Below are 20,464 nucleotides of genomic sequence, written 5' to 3'. Positions count from 1 at the left end.
GAAATCATTTCCATTTTTCAAATTATAGTAATCATTGTCGGCATGTTCATGAAACACAAGTTTTAAAAAAAATATCATCTTTTACAAAAATTCTAATTATGTCTTTATTTAGTCCTATAGCGCTTACTTCCCTTTGATAAATTAGGCAAAGCACAATTACTTCCCTTTATAAAACCATTGCATTAGTTGAAAAGCATTTACTTTTTAATTACTTTGTTTTGGTGTTGGGAAAAAAATAATTACATAATTAGCGGGGATTGATCAAGTGCAAATGTTGTAGGTATTTTACGGATAAGCTTGGAGTATTATAATTGTTCATTAAATTGAAACAGGCGCGTTCGTTTAAGTGAGTGCAAAAGACTATGAATAAGTTGGGGTACTATAGTCGTTCATTAAGCTAAAACAGGTGATTCCGCCCCGGGCGTTTATGTTCGCGTTAGTGTTTTCTTTGTGTTTAGGTGGGTTTGCGTTAGTGGTTGCGTTTTGATTTGGTTCGTTTTTGTTCTTTCTTTTTTCGTTTTTGTTTGTGTTTTTTTCTTTGGGTTTGTATTTGTGTTTTTGGTTGGTTTTGCGTTTGGATTTGGTTTGTTTTCGTTTGCTTTTTCGTTGTTTTTTTTTTGTATTGGTGTTTTTGGTTGGGTTTGTTGTTAGGTTTTTGTTTTCGTTTGTTTTTTCTTTGTGTTTGTATTGGTGTTTGTGGTTGTGGTTGGGTTTGTTGCTAGGTTTTTGTTTTCGTTTGTATTTGTAATTGTGTTAGCGTTATGTTTGCGTTTTGTTGTTTTGGTTGGTTGTGGTTTGGGTGGGCAATGCCGGGTTTATGATGATTACTAAACACACAGGTAATGGTCTTTAACGGAAAGGTTTTTCACAGAAGCCAGAGCAGGGCCTGGCCGGGACGGCTAGTATATATATATATTTTATTTTTAGATCTACTAATTTAAATCTACTATTATATTTATTTTTGCTTCCTTTTGTCGATTAAACTTAAAAAATTAAAACATTAATTTACTACAATCGACTTTCAATTTATTTATATTTCAATGGTCAAATAAACCATGGTTTACCGTAACTTTAGTTACCGGTTACATTACTGCACGGGTGATGGGTGCAACACATTGTTTCTTCCGGCAGAGCCTCCCCTCCTGCCTTTCCCCGAAAACAGTCTACCGCCCCCCTCCCACCGAACGAAATGGAAATTTATAGAGAAAATATATACTTTTACCAGTGTCTGACCCCCCCCCCCCCCCACGAAAATATCAAGTGCACCCCCCCCCCCCCCCGGAGACTTATTCCTAGTGTTGTGGAACTTTTAAACGGCTGTCTGTGGGGGCCAACCTGCTCATATGTGATGCGTTTAGGATGACACTGCCGCCGGTGGATTCAAGTAGTAACCTCATCCGCTTATCCAGGATCTTGGGGCGCTAAATCACATATTTCCGTTAGGCGTCCCCACTCCAATATGTAAACAAATGTTAGGCCTATGTCAGAAACCTTTGCGGGGCTGTAGGCCTACTCAACAGCTTCACATGTTTTCATGGCGATTGGGTGAATGATGCAGTAATGCGTAATAGAAAAATGTTTTTCACATGTACAACTGTATGTGGCCAGCTCACGAGTCGGATAACATTCTGATTTAGGGAGGGGGGGGGGGGGCAGGAAATCCGCAAATGATGTCACAAAAAGCCAGACTCTCACACACCCCCACCTCAATGACGTCATTTATAAATAGTAATTGACTATTAATAATGTTCAATTAATTCTAAACGTTCTAATTAATTTCTAAATAATTATATAAAAAATTATTTTACCTTCCCTGTTTTGTGAATAAGATGTGCCTAATACTATGCAAGTAAATTAATATATGTTAACTAGTGCTGCCTAGTGTCTGACAAAATGTGCTGAAGTGTTGAATCGCACGGTTAGGAAGTAGTTCATAAACGATACATTGGTCTACTCGATACTTGCGAGGCTAAGAAAGAGGGATGGGATGGGGGTCGGCTCGAAAAAAAACTTGAAAGAGACAACAAAATGTACGTCAGCATCGCCCATTTGTAAAACTTACTCAGGGGAGATAATTCCAACTCTAGGCCTTAAAAGTTTACTATGATATTTCTTGTAAAGGAAAAACAAGTAAACGTATATAAAACCGAAGTTTCTACTATTATATTATTTTTTTATTATTTGTAGGATACAAGATAGTACAGGATACAAATTCAACCACTATCACAAAAACATTAACATTGAAAAATGTACAATGGATTTCAGGATCTAACTAATGCCGCAAAGAAGAACCGCGCATCATGAAAGCCCACTTCATATGTCGCGGCTTCTCCTGATATGGACTTTGTTGTTTTTTAAAAAAGAATTTTGCCGGCGACAGCGTGTGTTTGATTGGTTCCCAGAAAGAACCGCAACGGAAAAAAGCGCAACGCAAAAAAGCGCAAAACAAAAAGCGCAACGGAAAAAAAGCGCACACGGAAAAAAGCGCGAAAAGAAAAAAGCGCACACAGAAAAAAGCGCAAAGAGAAAAAAGCGCAAAGGGAAAAAAGCGCAAATGGAAAAAAGCGCAAAGAGAAAAAAGCGCAAACGGAAAAAGCGCAAACAGAAAAAAGCGCAAATTTTTCGAAGTCAGACCAATCTGGAGGGACTTGTGAAATTTTCTAAAAAAAAAAAAGTTATCTCGCATGAGAATGCTATGATTGTAGTTCTAACCATAGATTACGACGTAAAGAAAATTTTATACCAAATTTTAATTTTAAATTTTAAAAAATTTAAAAATTTAAAAAATTTAAAAATTTAAAAAATTTAAAAATTTAAAAAATTTAAAAAATTAAAATCAAATTACGTAACTAGTTAATAATTAAACTAATTGAAAATTAAAAATAAAAATAAACAAAATAAAAATAATTAAAATCAAACAAATAATCAAATTACGTAATAAAAACTCATTAAAATTACGTAACTGGGTCAAAATAAAAAATTACACAATATAAACATACTAATTAAAACAGATTAAAATTACGTAACTAAGTCACTGATTACGTCACAATGTCACTAATTACGTCACAAGGTCAGTGATTACGTCACAAGGTCACCGGAGATTACCTCACAAGGTCACCGGTGGTGACCCACCCTCACCCTCCGCATCCCCTAGGTGGGGGAGTATTTTACTATATCTCATTGCGCCAGGCTCACCCACCTCCGCATCCCCCACCACCAGGTGGGGGAGTATTTTGCTATATGTCATTGCGCCACCCTCACCATCCACCTCCCCCAGGCGGGGGAGTATTTTACTATATGTCGGTGTACCTCACCCTCCCCCAGGGAGTATTTTATTATATCTCATTGCGGCAGGCTGCGCCTCCGCCTCCGAGTATTTTGCTATATGTCATTGTCCCTGCGGGTCCCCCAGGCGTGGAGTATTTTCCTATATAGCCTTTGTTCACCCTCACCCTCACCCTCCGCCTCCGCCTCCCCCATGATACCCAAAAGTGACCTAATATACTACTGTCGTCGTGCTTTGGGATGAACTACTGAATGGCTAGACAGAATATAATGGTAGTGTTGACACTCTCATGTAGAGCCCTACATTACATAGTTAATCAGTTTAACAATGTAGATGCCTTTGGAGTAGGTGTAAGTAAAAGCCTGATGTTATTATAAAACTTCATCTCTCTTTGTTTCTTTATAAAAAGGTTATGGAAGGTTTTTTAAGGTATTTTACTGAAATGTTTACCGGACGAATGCAAAATGATATTAAATAAAACCCATAGCTCTTCTGTTATATAAGCTAAATGCAGTGTTTCTTACAGACTCCCCCCCCCCCCCTCAAACTTTCGTTTTGCACCCCCGCCCCACTCAAGTTTTCGATTTGCACCCCCCCCCCCCTCACACTTTATGACCCCCCTCAAACTTTCGATTTGCACACCCCACCTCCCCCTCAAACTTTCGATTTGCACCCCCCCTCACACTTTATATAAATATATATACCGAGGGGTCTATGGGGGGGGGGGGGGTTATGACCCCCCCCCCTACCCCTTCTGCCTACGCCACTGCAAATAAGTATTCGCATAGCTTTAGAGTAGCGTCCCCTTTTGTTTACATGTTTTCATTGCCATTCAAACTAAAGCCTATTTTAGTAATATTGAGATTAAAGAATGTAAATAAATAGTACACACAATTCTGTAGAATAGGAACGATTGGGAGGGAAGTGACATTTAGCGCAGGAAATTTAGAGGTTAGGTAGGGTATAATAAACTAGCTGTATCCCGTGCTCCGCCACGGTAAATCATTTTTAAATATACCAACTTTGGAACAGAACAAAACTAAACACAACACAAACGAACAAACGCAAAAAAAAAAACAACGAAAAAACGAACACAACACTCATAACATAAACACAATTTAAATGCAATCATAAAGGCATATTGCTCACAGTCTAGCCCGTAGCGCCAAATCGCGCCCTTTCCGAGTCCCGGCGGACGCGTCTGACACAGTGAATGACTACAAAACAGAGGCGTTGCGACCCTTTCCGGCGCCCGGGGACAAACTTTCGATTTGACCCTCCCTCAAACTTACGATTTGCACCCCCTCCCCTCAAAATTTCAATTTCCACCCATCCCCTCAGACTTTCGATTTGCACCACTTTTGATTTGAAATTCCCCCCGCTCAAACTTTTGATTTGCACCCCCTCAAACTTTCGATTTGCACCCTACCCCCCTCCCCCTCCCTAAAACTTTCGATTTCCACCCCCCCCCAATGTCTATAATGGTGCGGAATAGTTGATTAAAAATTATAATTAGTAAACAGTACATTCAGTGAATAAAAAGAAATAAAAGATAGCCTTTTATCAATCAATGTGCTAATAATAATATTCCAACAATAATGTACTCTTACACGTCAGCATAATTTGCATTCACATTTTGCTAATTATATTATTCCAACAATTATTCCGTCTTGCAGATTTTGCATTCACATTTTTAGCGTGAGTTCAATTTATCTTTGAATTACCTCCATTGGCAAAATTACTAAGCAGTTTAATTAGATTTTTCTACCCTACTGTTATTATGTTAATAAAATGTATCCACTTTTTCTGGGAATATTAAAGAAAACTATATTTGACATTGATCCTTTTAATATGTTTTAGCAATGTGCGTGTATTTAATATTCTCTTTACGTTATGCAAAATTGTACAAACAGTGGAAATTATAAAATAGCTCTATGCCGCTATATAAACAAACCCTACTCTAATACTTATAATAAGACACTGCGGTGCACTGAAAAGCACAGCATGGTGCGTAGTTTACTTTTATAGTCCCAAAATCTATAGCGATGACGGACGGACGGACGGAAGGAAGGAAGGAAGGAAGGACAGACACAGCCCGCTTATATTATAGATGGTGGGGTTAGGAGAGTTAAACGGAAAAAAACGGGAAAAAAGCGCAAACAGAAAAAAGCGCAAACAGAAAAAAGCGCAAACAGAAAAAGCGCAAACGAAAAAAGCGCAAACAGAAAAAAGTGCACACAGAAAAAAGCGCAAACGGAAAAAATCGCAAACGGAAAAAAAGCGCAAACGGAAAAAAAGCGCAAAGAGAAAAAAGCGCAAACGGAAAAAAACGCTAAGAGAAAAAAGCGCAAACGGAAAAAAGCGCAAGCAGAAAAAAAGCGCAAACGGAAAAAAGCGCAAACAGAAAAAAGCGCAAACAGAAAAAAGCGCAAACAGAAAAAGCGCAAACGGAAAAAAAAGCGCAAACAGAAAAAAGCGCACACAGAAAAAAGCGCAAACAGAAAAAAGCGCAAACAGAAAAAGCGCAAACGGAAAAAAAGCGCAAAAAGAAAAAAACGCAAATAGAAAAAAGCGCAAACAGAAAAATGCGCAACCAGAAAAAAGCACAAACAGAAAAAAGCGCCAACGGAAAAAAGCGCAAAGAGAAAAAAGCGCAAACAGAAAAAGCGCAAACGGAAAAAAGCGCAAACAGAAAAAAGTGCACACAGAAAAAAGCGCAAACGGAAAAAAGCGCAAACAGAAGAAAGCGCAAACAGAAAAATGCGCAACCAGAAAAAACACAACGTAAAATGTGCAAAAGAGAAATTTAGCACAAAGACCATATGGAGTAGATGACACATTTATACATGACTGTTAGGGCTGCTGTGAGAGTGTCGTGTTTGATCACGTGATCTACTACCATTTAAAGCGTACCACTACCATCTGCATTCCCATCACCACGATACAGGCGATAATCACTTTACACAATGCCTATTATTTTCTTGGTCAATAATTATTCAACTACTATTCTCGTATAAACATAAAACTATCGACATTACACGAAGTATCTTTCACATTCCCCTAGTCCGAACTACCTAGCTTGCATACCATAACAACCCGTTCCTATGGCAAAACTTCACTCTCTTTCATCCGCGTCATCAAACATGCATTCGTCATATCTCTCGTAACAACATTCATTCGCACCAAAATAACAATTTTGTATTTAATATTTTTTTCACATCATGACGCACCTACCTACCTACCTACTACCCACCTACCCACCTACCTACCTACCCACTTACCCACTTACCCACTTACCCACCTACCCGCCTACATACTTACCAACCTACCCACCAAAAAAGTATCGGCGAAGTTCGTAAGTTTCGTAAACTGTACTAGACATCTTTTTTTTTTAAATGAAAATTCATTGACATCATTGACATATGTTACACATATGTTACATTTTGCGACAACCATAATTAGTGCGTTGGGCTTGTATGAAAACTCACTTCGAACTAACTCAATTACATGCTATTTATTTTAACATTACATGGTCAGCGTCACCCAACTGCTGTGAGGTGAGGACAGGTTCGACAATAAACCAACACGAAAGTACGAAAGAGACATAGACTGCCTATTAGAGAATGCACCCCTTAACTCTCCTAACCCCACCATTTATTATACCCTACCTAACCTCTAAATTTCCTGCGCTAAATGTCATTTCCCTCCCAATCGTTTCTATTCTACAGAATTGTGTGTACTATTTATTTACATTCTTTAATCTCAATATTACTAAAATAGACTTTTGTTTGAAGAGCAATGAAAACATGTAAACAAAAGGGACGCTACTCTAAAGCTATGCGAATACTTATTTGCAGTGGCGTAGGCAGAGGGGGTAGGGGGGGTTATAACCCCCCCCCCATAGACCCCTCGGTATATATATTTATATAAAGTGTGAGGGGGGTGCAAATCGAAAATTTGAGGGGGGGGGGGGGGTGGGGTGTGCAAATCGAAAGTTTGAGGGGCGTCATAAAGTGTGAGGGGGGGGGGGGTGTGCAAATCGAAAACTTGAGGGGGGCGGGGGGTGCAAAACGAAAGTTTGAGGGGGGGGGGAAGTCTGGAAGAAACACTGCATTTAGCCTATATAACAGAAGAGCTATGGTTTTTTTTATATCATTTTGCATTCGTCCGGTAAACATTTCAGTAAAATACCTTAAAAAACCTTCCATAACCTTTTTATAAAGAAACAAAGAGATGAAGTTTTATAATAACATCAGGCTTTTACTTACACCTACTCCAATGGCATCTACATTGTTAAACTGATTAACTATGTAATGTAGGGCTCTACATGAGAGTGTCAACACTACCATTATATTCTGTCTAGCCATTCAGTAGTTCATCCCAAAGCACGACGACAGTAGTATATTAGGTCACTTTTGGGTGTCATGGGGGAGGCGGAGGCGGAGGGTGAGGGTGAGGGTGAACAAAGGCTATATAGGAAAATACTCCACGCCTGGGGGACCCGCAGGGACAATGACATATAGCAAAATACTCGGAGGCGGAGGCGTAGCCTGCCGCAATGAGATATAATAAAATACTCCCTGGGGGAGGGTGAGGTACACCGACATATAGTAAAATACTCCCCCGCCTGGGGGAGGTGGATGGTGAGGGTGGCGCAATGACATATAGTAAAATACTCCCCCACCTAGGGGATGCGGAGGGTGAGGGTGGGTCACCACCGGTGACCTTGTGACGTAATCTCCGGTGACCTTATGACGTAATCACTGACCTTGTGACGTAATTAGTGACATTGTGACGTAATCAGTGACTTAGTTACGTAATTTTAATCTGTTTTAATTAGTATGTTTATATTGTGTAATTTTTTATTTTGACCCAGTTACGTAATTTTAATGAGTTTTTATTACGTAATTTGATTATTTGTTTGATTTTAATTATTTTTATTTTGTTTATTTTTATTTTTAATTTTCAATTAGTTTAATTATTAACTAGTTACGTAATTTGATTTTAATTTTTTAAATTTTTTAAATTTTTAAATTTTTTAAATTTTTAAATTTTTTAAATTTTTAAATTTTTTAAAATTTAAAATTAAAATTTGGTATAAAGTTTCCTTACGTCGTAATCTATGGTTAGAACTACAATCATAGCATTCTCATGCGAGATAACTTTTTTTTTTTTTAGAAAATTTCACAAGTCCCTCCAGATTGGTCTGACTTCGAAAAATTTGCGCTTTTTTCTGTTTGCGCTTTTTTCCGTTTGCGCTTTTTTCTCTTTGCGCTTTTTTCCATTTGCGCTTTTTCTCTTTGCGCTTTTTTCTCTTTGCGCTTTTTTCTGTGTGCGCTTTTTTCTTTTTGCGCTTTTTTCCGTGTGCGCTTTTTTCCGTTGCGCTTTTTGTTTTGCGCTTTTTTGCGTTGCGCTTTTTTCCGTTGCGGTTCTTTCTGGGAACCAATCAAACACACGCTGTCGCCGGCAAAATTTTTTTTTTAAAAACAACAACGTCCATATCAGGAGAAGCCGCGACATATGAAGTGGGCTTTCATGATGCGCGGTTCTTCTTTGCGGCATTAGTTAGGGACCCGAAATCCATTGTACATTTTTCAATGTTAATGTTTTTGTGATAGTGGTTGAATTTGTATCCTGTACTATCTTGTATCCTACAAATAATAAAAAATAATATAATAGTAGAAACTAGTCCTCGATATTGCTTCGTTGAGGAGGAGATACGACTTAAAGCTGCGGACACACATTCATACATTCATCCATCCATTCATCCATCCAGAAATGACGGGTTAATAAACGCAATTCTCCAGAATGGAAATTGCGCTAAAAATTTAGATTACGAAAATAGTAAAAATGATTACAAAATGTAAAAATGATTACAAAAATAAATCTATCCAAATTTTAAACATTCTGTATAAAAATAAAAGATGACGCCAAAAAAAGTATGGTTTACAGTACTTCCGGTGAATTCGGGAAGTGTGTGACAGACTTTGGCATTGTTTTACTGTTTTTTACTGCTATACGATTCCGGAATAATAACCGACGCTAAACTAAGGTTTTGGTAAAATCACGATATAGCGTCGGTAATTATTGGGTAATGTTCATGAAAGAAACTCTGCACGCAAACCACTTTTTAGCATAGACACATTAATTAGGCTGTCATTTTATTATAGAGTATCGATGGGTGGGGGGCGGCTTAGACGTTCTTTCTGGAGGATGGGGCGTTGCCCCTACCAGAAGAATTGTATGAAAGAAACTCTTCACGCAAACCACTTAGATTAGACAAAATTGCCTTTTTATTCAATGTTTACTCGAGAATCAATGACGTCATATTACTGTGTGCACTCTCCGGCTTGATTCTATTTTCTACTATATGCTAAATGTGACGTCATATTTCGTTTCCGTTTTACTATGAAAGTTTTTATTTTGCTTGTGTTTTCTCAATAGACTGGAAAAGTGGTTCCAAAAGTGGTTCCACTTTGTGTTGCCAGAAAGCATATTTTTGAACCAAAATTGAATATTTCAAAATATTTGTGAAATAAGTACAAAGTCACTTCCGGTTTTACTAAAGCTAAAAATATTTAAACACAAAATTACTAATAGTATAATAGTAATTTACCAAACATTTTAATTTTAAATGTGGATTAGTATAGTCAGGGTGTTGTGGTGAAAGGGGATGTTATATTATTTAATATAAATAAACTACTAGGCTATATTCCATTGTAATAATAAGTAAAGCGTAATTAATATCAACAGTTTAATATAGGCCTAATCAATCTAGATTCTAGATCGACCTCTGACTATGGGGTCATCTATTAACGATGTCACAACGATGCCAGACACCCCCTTCCCCAAAAAAGTAAATCTAAGCCCCCTCCCCCCCCCCCCTCCCGCTATTGCAGCTGAGGTAGATTGACGAGGAGCCACATTGGTTGTTAACAGCCTTTATTATGTACAGACGCCATGATGGAAAAGAGAGAGGAAGTGGCGAGAGAGAACTATTTATAGATAACAACATGTAAGGGACATCACTCAAGATAACAATATAAATATAATACTAATACAGAGAGTGAGTTCCCTTGACCTCACAATTAACTCAATCTATTACATCCCTTTACCCTTAGAACACAATAACACATCTCTCAATAGAACAATTGATAGTATCCTAAAATCACCAATTATATTGTAACATGAACACTATGGTAGATTACATCCTTACAAACAATGCACAATATGCTACAACATAATCAAAATACAAAACAATAATGTCAAAGTCCTTTTGACCTTTAGAATCATAGGTCTAACTTATTTGGGACTTTGATTGTCCTGCTTGACCTTCTCAGTGGCTTCTGATTTGGTGACTCAAGATTCTGACCATCTGGATTCTCTATCTCAGGAGGTCTAGGATTTAAATCATTAACTCCAGAATTTACATTTTCTGACTCCAGACAACTTGGTTCACTCATATCAACAGAACTTGGTTGTGGAACAAACTGAGTTGGTGTGACTGATCAGATTTGGTGGGATTGACAGATTCACACTTATTATCTGCACAAGTTATTTTTAACTTTATAAGGCACAGGTCCTGTACATTGAACAATTTGACCTGGTATCCATTTTTCCTTTCTCCCATAATTTCTTAGATACACATTCTCATTAACACCAAATTCTCTTTCAATGAATGTTTGTCATGATCTAATGGAACTATTTTTGAATTGGCATCTGAAAGTATTATGCTGTTATTCAGATCCTTGACTGACATAGATTTCTTTGATTGATCAATTTCCTCAGGTAATCTGATAGTGCTTTCCTGGTAACCAAAAATACTGTTTAAAGTAATATTCTGGACCATATCACTTTGCAACTGTGATCCAGTATTTGAAGTGGGTGTATTAAATGGCAAAAATCTTTTTCTTTTCTTTTGATGTTACCCTTTTAGTTTCTGTAAGTGCTAATGATGTTAGCAAAGTTGTTTGATGATCACATTCCTTCTTACTAATGTATTCTCTTTAAAACATTTGAAATTGCCATATCACCATAATCATTTATTAAGTTACAAATACTTTGTTTAGGCAACTCTGACTGATAATGGACTGTATCTTCTCCATCTTTTATATTATCTTCCAAAGGTTTTTATTTCTTATTTAATATGGCCTTAAGTCATCTTCACAGACTCTTCAGGCCAACCATTCTTACAGTACTCATATACTTTTATTAAGCACTCATCTTTTTGTGTTTCTCTTTTAATATCATTCACATTTATATTGGAGTTATCCATGATAGTGAAGAGAACAAATACATCTTCTGGTACATAGCTCAGGCTTTGGTTTTTTAAAGGTAATCTACTAAGACTATCTGCACTATTCTCAGATCCAGGATTGTATTTCAACTCATAATTGTATGCAGTTAGTGTGATAGCCCATCTTTGAATTCTTGGTGAGGCATGCTCAGGTAGGGTTTTGTTTTCTCCAAATAAACCTAGCAATGGTTTATGATCTGTAAAGATGGTGAATTTCCTACCAAACAGAAACTTATGAAATTTCTTAACACCAAAAATGATGCCTAAGCCTTCCCTATCTAACTGAGAATAATTTTTCTCAGCCTGGTTCAAAGATCTACTGGCAAAAGCAATGGGTCTGTCACCCTTCTCATCCATGTGGGACAAGACTGCTCCTACACCATCTGGTGAAGCATCACATGTTAATATAAGTCTTTTCCCTGGGTCATAGTGAGTTAGTAAGGTGTCAGCAGACAAAGCCTCTTTTGCTGTATTAAAAGCAGCTTCTTGTTGTTTACCCCAGTGCCAAGTTGCATTTTTCTGTAGCAGCTTGTACAGTGGTGATAGTTTACCAGACAGATTTCCTATGAACTTTGCATAGTAATTTATCAAGCCCAAAAAAGCTCTTAGTTGTTGGGTATTTTCAGGTTTGGGTGCTTCTTTAATGGCTTTTGTTTTCTCAGGTTGAGGTCTGATGCCTTGTTTGCTCAATATATAACCAAGAAAACTAATTTCTGTCAACATGAATTGACATTTATCTTTGTTTATCTTTAAACCTTTTTCACCAACAATTTTTAATACTTTATCAAGTGTTTTAAGATGTTCAGTGTCATTCTTACCAGTTATGTACACATTGTCAAAGTACACACAAACATTTGGAATGTCCTTAAAAATACTGTCCATGACAGCTTGGAAAATTCCAGGGCTGGATGATATGCCAAAACATAGTCTTTCATATTGGTAGAGTCCTTTATGTGTGTTTATTGTCGTATAGACTTTTGAATCTGGATGCAGTTCTAGTTGAGTGTAAGCATGACTAAAGTCTAATTCAGTGAATTTGTCTCCTCCTGCCAAATTCAAAGAAATTTCCTCAATGTTAGGTATAGGGTACCTATTTAGCTCTATTTGCTTATTCAGTGTAGTTTTATAATCTCCACAAATTCTTATAGAACCATCCTTCTTTAACACTGGCACAATGGGTGTCGCCCAATTGGAATAGTCTACCTTCTTTATAATGCCATTAGATTCCAATCTACTTAGCTCATTTTCAATTTTGTTCCTCATTGCATAAGGTGGAACTCTAGCTTTGCAGTATCTTGGATTTGTATCTTTAATGCTTAACTTCACTGTTCTATCATTTAGTAAACCTGAATTACCAAAAACACATTTATTTTCAGATATAACTTTATCTAGTGAAGTAAGACTAGATTCTTTTACATTCTTCAATGAACAAATACTCTCCCAATTTAACTTAAGATCACTTAACCAGTTCCTACCTAGTAATGGCGGTCCATTTCCTTCAACCACAAGAAGAGGAAGTTTAACACTTTGACCATTATAACTTACATGAACCATACACTCTCCTATTACCGGAACATTGTCACCAGTGTATGTTGTTAGACACTTGTGACACGGCTGTAGAGACACTGATCCTCCTGTGACAGCGTCAAAATCTTTCTTTGTTATGACTGTTAGAGATGCTCCAGTGTCAAGTTGGAAGCTGATGCTCTTACCGTTGATATTAACTTGTACATTGATGGGAGCATGACTTATTGATTTAACAGAGAACAGGTTGAAATCCGGCTGCAAATCAATTTGAGCATTTTCACAGGTAGAGTGGTTCATTGGTTGGGTTAGGTAGTCTTGGTGAGAGTTAACATAGTGCTGCTTTTGGTTGCGGTACTGTCTTGACTGGCTAGATTTAGCAACAGACGAAGACTTTGCAAAGCAGGCCTTGGCAATGTGACCTTGCTTACCGCACTTATAACAAGTTGCTAACTTGAACTTGCACCGATGAGATGCATGGGGACCTTTGCATCGATGACATTTTTGATAATTATTACTAGATTTAGATCTAGGATTTGAACGAGCAGGCTGTTTAGCATAAGTTGGAATGCTCTGATGGGGTTGATGTTTATTGACTAACCTGCTGTTTACTGCATGGATCCCTGAAGGCGTTAGAGATTTCGCCGCATCTGATGACTGCTGGATTGAAGTTGCAAGTTGTATTGCTTTTTCTAATGTTAGATCTGACTCGAGCAGCAACTTTCTTTGAATATCAGGGCTGTTTACACCTGTCACAAACTTTTCACATAATCTGTCAGACAGCGTGTCTCCGAATTCACAAAATCTACTTAAATGACGTAAAGCAGCAACATATTCTGATATTGACTCGTTTGGTTGACGAGTCCTACTGTCAAATCTAGCTCGACATAGAAACTTTGATGGTACAGGCGCATGGTGGTCTGTTAGCAATTTGCTCAGCTCGTTAAAGCTCTTGGTAGTTAGACTAGCTGGTGCGCATAAGTCTTTTAGTAGCCTAAATTGTTGAGGCCCTATGACTGTTAACAAAACAGCTCTCTTTTTGGCTTCTATCGTCACGTCGTTAGCTTCTAGGTAAAAGCTTAACCTATCTAGGTAATCTTGAATGATTTCATCATTCGCATCAAATTCTTTTATTTGGCCATACAGCGCCATAATTCTAGAAATAATTAGCTAATAAGCTCTAGCAAACCTCTTTTTTGCGTAAGTAGGTGCTCTTTCTAGTAGATGTTTATCCTTCGTCGCCAAAATGAGGTAGATTGACGAGGAGCCACATTGGTTGTTAACAGCCTTTATTATGTACAGACGCCATGATGGAAAAGAGAGAGGAAGTGGCGAGAGAGAACTATTTATAGATAACAACATGTAAGGGACATCACTCAAGATAACAATATAAATATAATACTAATACAGAGAGTGAGTTCCCTTGACCTCACAATTAACTCAATCTATTACAGCAGCGATTTTCATAAAATATTTAGACCTATGGGCTTTGGGGTCATCCATAAATGACGTCACGCTTTTTTTGACGATTTTTACCTCCCCCTCTCCCCTCCGTCACACGTCGTCACAAAAAGTCAGACCCCCCCCCTAAAATGACGTCACACCTCAACCTACAACCCCCCTCAAAATTGCAGTTGAATTTTTTTAAAACATCGATATTTTTCCAAAATCTTGTCTAAACTATTACAATTTATTAAAACAGTTATCTAAAACGCGAAATAACGTCTAAAATTCGTTTTCTAACATTGCTCTTTTATAATGCAAAAATGTGACGTCGCAACATCTGAACCCCCCCCCCCCCCCCCTCATCACACATCGTCACAAAATTACGGACCCCCCTACGAGTGTGACGTCATTTATGGACATTCAATGTAGGCCTATTGATTAATTATTTTATAACAATTTATAAAACAACTTTTAATAATGCAAATAAAGGCTTAGATTCAGTTTCTTAACATGAGTGTTTGTTGAACATTGAAAAGTGTCATCTTACTTTCTGAACCCCCTCCCGCCCTTGACACAAAGGTCCAGAGTTTCTTCCAGGCATCTCTTCGGGGGGGCTTCAGCCCCCCCGAAAAATTTTTACCGCCCCCCCCCCCCCCCGAACGAAATAAAATTTGTATCATTGATATAGAAAATATATACTTTTAACAGTGTCCGCCCCCCCCCCCCCCCGAAGAAAGTTTACCGCTGTAATAGATTGAAATAATTGTGAGGTCAAGGGAACTCACTCTTCTGTATTAGTTATATTTATAATATTGTTATCTTGAGTGATGTCCCTTGTGTACTTCCTTCCGTCCTCTCTGTGTGTTACCATCGTGATGTAGTTAGACCCATTAAACGTGTTATATACAACTACAGGCTTCTGTCGTCAATCTATTATAACTGGCGACGAAGGATAAACATCTACTAGAAAGAGCACCTACTTACGCAAAAAAGAGGTTTGCTAGAGCTTATTAGCTAATTATTTCTAGAATTATGGCGCTGTATGGCCAAATAAAAGAATTTGATGCGAATGATGAAATCATTCAAGATTACCTAGAGAGGTTAAGCTTTTACCTAGAAGCAAACAACGTGACGATAGAAGCCAAAAAGAGAGCTGTTTTGTTAACAGTCATAGGGCCTCAACAATTTAGGCTACTAAAAGACTTATGCGCACCAGCCAGTCTAACTACCAAGAGCTTTAACGAGCTGAGCAAATTGCTAACAGACCACCATGCGCCTACCCCATCAAAGTTTTTATGTAGAGCTAGATTTGACAGTAGGACTCGTCAACCAAACGAGTCAATATCAGAATATGTTGCTGCTTTACGTCATTTAAGTGAATTTTGTGAATTCGGCGATACGCTGTCTGACAGACTATGTGAAAAGTTTGTGACAGGTGTAAACAGCCCTGATATTCAAAGAAAGTTGCTGCTCGAGTCAGATCTAAAATTAGAAAAAGCAATACAACTTGCAATGTCATTCCAGCAGTCATCAGATGCGGCGAGATCTTTAGCACCTTCAGAGATCCATGCAGTAAACAGCAGGTTAGTCAATAAACATCCACCCCATCAGAGCATTCCAACTTATGCTAAACACCCTGCTCGTTCAAATCCTAGATCTAAATCTAGTAATAATTATCAAAAATGTCATCGATGCAAAGGTCCCCATGCATCTCATCGGTGCAAGTTCAAGTTGGCAACTTGTTATAAGTGCGGTAAGCAAGGTCACATTGCCAAGGCCTGCTTTGCAAAGTCTTCGTCTGTTGCTAAATCTAGCCAGTCAAGACAGTACCGCAACCAAAAGCAGCACTATGTTAACTCTCACCAAGACTACCTAACCCAACCAATGAACCACTCTACCTGTGAAAATTCTCAAACTGATTCGCAGCCGGATTTCAGCCTATTCTCTGTGAAATCAATAAGTCATGCTCCCATCAATGTACCAGTTTATATCAACGGTAAGAGCATCAGCTTCCAACTTGACACTGGAGCATCTCTAACAGTCATAACAAAGAAAGATTTTGACGCTGTCACAGGAGGATCAGTGCCTCTACAGCCGTGTCACAAGTGTCTAACAACATACACTGGTGACAATGTTCCGGTAATAGGAGAGTGTATGGTTCATGTAAGTTATAATGGTCAAAGTGTTAAACTTCCTCTTCTTGTGGTTGAAGGAAATGGACCGCCATTACTAGGTAGGAACTGGTTAAGTGATCTTAAGTTAAATTGGGAGAGTATTTGTTCATTGAAGAATGTAAAAGAATCTAGTCTTACTTCACTAGATAAAGTAATATCTGAAAATAAATGTGTTTTTGGTAACTCTGGATTACTAAATGATAGAACAGTGAAGTTAAGCATTAAAGATACAAATCCAAGATACTGCAAAGCTAGAGTTCCACCTTATGCAATGAGGAATAAAATTGAAAATGAGCTAAGTAGATTGGAATCTAATGGCATTATAAAGAAGGTAGACTATTCCGATTGGGCGACACCCATTGTGCCAGTGTTAAAGAAGGATGGTTCTATAAGAATTTGTGGAGATTATAAAACTACACTGAATAAGCAAATAGAGCTAAATAGGTACCCTATACCTAACATTGAGGAAATTTCTTTGAATTTGGCAGGAGGAGACAAATTCACTGAATTAGTCTTTAGTCATGCTTACACTCAACTAGAACTGCATCCAGATTCAAAAGTCTATACGACAATAAACACACATAAAGGACTCTACCAATATGAAAGACTATGTTTTGGCATATCATCTAGTCCTGGAATTTTCCAAGCTGTCATGGACAGTATTTTTAAGGATATTCCAAATGTTTGTGTTTACTTTGACAATGTGTACATAACTGGTAAGAATGACACTGAACATCTTAAAACACTAGATAAAGTCTTGAAAATTGTTGGTGAAAAAGGTTTAAAGATAAACAAAGATAAATGTCAATTCATGCTGACAGAAATTAGTTTTCTTGGTTATATATTAAGCAAGCAAGGTATCAGACCTCAACCTGAGAAAACAAAAGCCATTAAAGAAGCACCCAAACCTGAAAATACCCAACAACTAAGAGCTTTTTTGGGCTTGATAAATTACTATGCAAAGTTCATAGGAAATCTGTCTGGTAAACTATCACCACTGTACAAGCTGCTACAGAAAAATGCAACTTGGCACTGGGGTAAACAACAAGAAGCTGCTTTTAACACAGCAAAAGAGGCTTTGTCTGCTGACACCTTACTAACTCACTATGACCCAGGGAAAAGACTTATATTAACATGTGATGCTTCACCAGATGGTGTAGGAGCAGTCTTGTCCCACATGGATGAGAAGGGTGACAGACCCATTGCTTTTGCCAGTAGATCTTTGAACCAGGCTGAGAAAAATTATTCTCAGTTAGATAGGGAAGGCTTAGGCATCATTTTTGGTGTTAAGAAATTTCATAAGTTTCTGTTTGGTAGGAAGTTCACCATCTTTACAGATCATAAACCATTGCTAGGGTTATTTGGAGAAAACAAAACCCTACCTGAGCATGCCTCACCAAGAATTCAAAGATGGGCTATCACACTAACTGCATACAATTATGAATTGAAATACAAACCTGGATCTGAGAATAGTGCAGATAGTCTTAGTAGATTACCTTTAAAAAACCAAAGCCTGAGCTATGTACCAGAAGATGTATTTGTTCTCTTCACTATCATGGATAACTCCAATATAAATGTGAATGATATTAAAAGAGAAACACAAAAAGATGAGTGCTTAATAAAAATATATGAGTACAGTAAGAATGGTTGGCCTGAAGAGTCTGTGAATGATGACTTAAGGCCATATTAAATAAGAAATAAAAACCTTTGTGAAGATAATATAAAAGATGGAGAAGATACAGTCCATTATCAGTCAGAGTTGCCTAAACAAAGTATTTGTAACTTAATAAATGATTATGGTGATATGGCAATTTCAAATGTTTTAAAGAGAATACATTAGTAAGAAGGAATGTGATCATCAAACAACTTTGCTAACATCATTAGCACTTACAGAAACTAAAAGGGTAACATCAAAAGAAAAAAAAAAAAAAAAGATTTTTGCCATTTAATACACCCACTTCAAATACTGGATCACAGTTGCAAAGTGATATGGTCCAGAATATTACTCATAAACAGTATTTTTGGTTACCAGGAAAGCACTATCAGATTACCTGAGAAAAATGGATCAATCAAAGAAATCTATGTCAATTAAGGATCTGAATAATAGCATAATACTTTCAGATGCCAATTCAAAAATAGCTCCATTAAATCATGACAAACATTCATTGAAAGAGAATTTGGTGTTAATGAGAATGTGTATCTAAGAAACTATGGGAGAAAGGAAAAATGGATACCAGGTCAAATTGTTCAAGGTACAGGACCTGTGCCTTATAAAGTTAAAAATAACTTGTGCAGATAATAAGTGTGAATCTGTCAATCCCACCAAATCTGATCAGTTCACACCAACTCAGTTTGTTCCACAACCAAGTTCTGTTGATATGAGTGAACCAAGTTGTCTGGAGTCAGAAAATGTAAATTCTGGAGTTAATGATTTAAATCCTAGACCTCCTGAGATAGAGAATCCAGATGGTCAGAATCTTGAGTCACCAAATCAGAAGCCACTGAGAAGGTCAAGCAGGACAATCAAAGTCCCAAATAAGTTAGACCTATGATTCTAAAGGTCAAAAGGACTTTGACATTATTGTTTTGTATTTTGATTATGTTGTGGCATATTGTGCATTGTTTGTAAGGATGTAATCTACCATAATGTTCATGTTACAATATAATTGGTGATTTTAGGATACTATCAATTGTTCTATTGAGAGATGTGTTATTGTGTTCTAAGGGTAAAGGGATGTAATAGATTGAAATAATTGTGAGGTCAAGGGAACTCACTCTTCTGTATTAGTTATATTTATAATATTGTTATCTTGAGTGATGTCCCTTGTGTACTTCCTTCCGTCCTCTCTGGTATTACCATCATGAGGTAGTTAGACCCAATAAAATGTGTTATATACAACCACAGGCTTCTGTCGTCAATCTATTATAACCGCCCCCCCGAAGATTCCAAGTGCCCCCCCCGGAGAAAAAAGTCTGGAAGAAACACTGCAAAGGTCCAAATCTCCCCCACCACCTCAAAGTCTGATGGACGACCACTACAGCATTTTGCTATTATTTATAGGATATTCATTAATTAGTCATACAAACCCAATTACATTTGTTGCTGTGATGGTATCTCTGTCATTACAATTATTAAATAGTTTATCTTAACATTTCCCTAAGCCCATTTGCTATAGCTGCCTATCCTTATAGAAAACATCTTTTCCTCAAATATCTGGAAAGCATCTGATCAGCAAGTCTTTTTCTTTTGTAATATATAACATGTTCATAAACTTGCACGGCCAATAACAACACATTACCAGAAAACAGGCAGTGATTATAGTTTGCTGTATTTGTGGTTGATGGTTAGTTATCAGCCATGCTTCACTAAGCCTGGTCTACATTTATATGCTGGTATGGCTAGAATTGACAATTTTACATCTATGATATATATATATGCAAATGTAAGGCTTAGAGTGGGACTACATATTTGTGAACACATTTGCTAAAGCAAAAGTTCTTGAGTTGAAATTTTAATCCTTTAGGTTGTCTCTGATTCAAATTCAAAGCAGCTTTAACCTTAACTGGTACCTGACTGCATATAGACCGTAAAACTTAGTAAAAGCTGTTGACATTTTGCTGACCATAAAATTTATTAATATGGAGAGGCAACAAAACTAGGTGAAATCTACTTCAGCACCATATTCTTAAAAACTATTTATAGTTCGCCAGTTTAAGTTATTTGTTGAATTAAGGTAG

Source organism: Physella acuta, unplaced genomic scaffold, assembly GCF_028476545.2.
Source record: "Physella acuta isolate Inbredline_101_S28 unplaced genomic scaffold, ASM2847654v3 ptg000722l, whole genome shotgun sequence".
NCBI classification, from domain to species: Eukaryota; Metazoa; Mollusca; class Gastropoda; family Physidae; genus Physella; species Physella acuta.
The sequence above is the reverse complement of the archived record's forward strand: the minus strand, read 5'-3'. Positions refer to the sequence as shown.